Source organism: Sceloporus undulatus, chromosome 2 (assembly GCF_019175285.1).
Source record: "Sceloporus undulatus isolate JIND9_A2432 ecotype Alabama chromosome 2, SceUnd_v1.1, whole genome shotgun sequence".
Taxonomy (NCBI): Eukaryota; Metazoa; Chordata; class Lepidosauria; order Squamata; family Phrynosomatidae; genus Sceloporus; species Sceloporus undulatus.
Window position 1 is genome coordinate 220,654,596 of NC_056523.1, and position 1,784 is coordinate 220,656,379.

The following is a 1,784-nucleotide window of genomic DNA, read 5'->3' on the forward strand; positions in this document are numbered from 1 at the left end:
TCTATCTATCTATCTATCTATCTATCTATCTATCTATCTATCTATCTATCTATTTGTTTATTTAGTATACCACCTTTTTCCTAAATTGGACCAAGGTGGCTCATTTATTGCCTCAGCAGAAGGAAAGCAGAGATAGGGGTATCCTAGCCTCTAGGGTTCCAGAGGTTGGGAGCAGCCACCAAAAGGCTCTCTCTCATGTCCTCAACAAGTGAGCCTGGGATGGTGGTGAGACTGAGAGAAAGCCTTCTTCTGAAGTTTTTAGGGCTCTAGCAGATTCATATGGGGAGATACAGTCTCTGGACCTAAGCTGTGTAGGGCTTTATAGGTCATGACTAGCATCCAGTTTGACCCCATTTTAATTGCCATGGCTCAATACTATGGAATCCTGGGTTTGCTGTTGCACCAGAGCTCGTTGACAGATAAGACTAAATGTCTCCCCAAACTACAAAACTCAGAATTCTATAGCACTGAGCCATGGCAGTTAAAGCAGTGTCAAACTGAATTATTTCTGCAGTGTGGATTCAACCTTAGATTCTAGCAGATTTAGATGGGGAGATATGGGGCCGAGACAGATGGCCTCCAAGCTGCCCCCACCAAAGATACCTCGGGACAATGGCTTTTCCAGGCAGTGTGTTCAGTCTCACAGTCTTTCAAATATAGATCATGACCAGTACTTTGAATTGTGCCCAGAAACAAACTGGTAGCCAGTGAAGCTGTTTCAACAAGGGAGTTATATGCTCCCCATAACTGGTCCCAGTCAGCATTCTGGACTCACTGAAATTTCCGAACAGTTTCCAAAGGCAGCCCCACGTAGAATGTGTTATAGTAGACCAAACAGGATGTACTGTATACTCAACTATCGACCTTACCACATGGGGGCTTTTTGAGTGTCAGTTCGCATTGGCCAATGCGTATTCGCGTTATATAGCATTGGAGTTCCACACCTGTGAGCTCTGAATACGCATTGACCAATGCGATATAACGTGAATACGCTTTGGCCAATGCGTATTCACGGCTGGGTTCCGAACTGAAGGCAGCCGGCTCCTCCGTTTTCCGAGTCCGCAAAATTAGGGGATCGGCTGGATCCGCATTGATGGCCAGTGCGGAACCTCTGCTGCTTTGGCTGGTGTGTACATCCAATCCGCTGGTTCTCCTGAAGACCACCGGTTACAAATCTCCCATGATGCTGCGCTGGAATTTCCCCCTTCTCCTTCCGGTGGCCCTTTCCCCTTTTAGCACAACCGCTGGAGCTGGGAGCGTTATTTCCACTGAACGAGATACAGCTGAAACCTTTTGTGTCCAGGGAGGGGGAAATGTATATGTGTGTGTGTGTGTGTGTGTGCGCACACACACACACAAAGATGTGTGTGCAAGCATATACATGCAGCATTACACTTTCAGCTGCTCCACAGTTTGTGTGTGTGTATATATATATATATATATGCGTGTGTGTATATGTATATGTATGTGTATATACACACACACACAAAGATGTGTGTGCAAGCATATACATGCAGCATTACACTTTCAGCTGCTCCACAGTTTTGTGTGTGTGTGTGTGTGTATATATATATATATATGCGTGAGTGTGCATATGTATATGTATGTGTGTATATATATATATATACACACACAGAGAGAGAGACAGCTGTGTATGTACACATATAAATACGGCTTCACACTTTTGGCAGTAACACTATAAGTGTGTGTGTGTATACATACATATATATATATATATACACACACACACACACACACACACATATATATATATATATAAACAC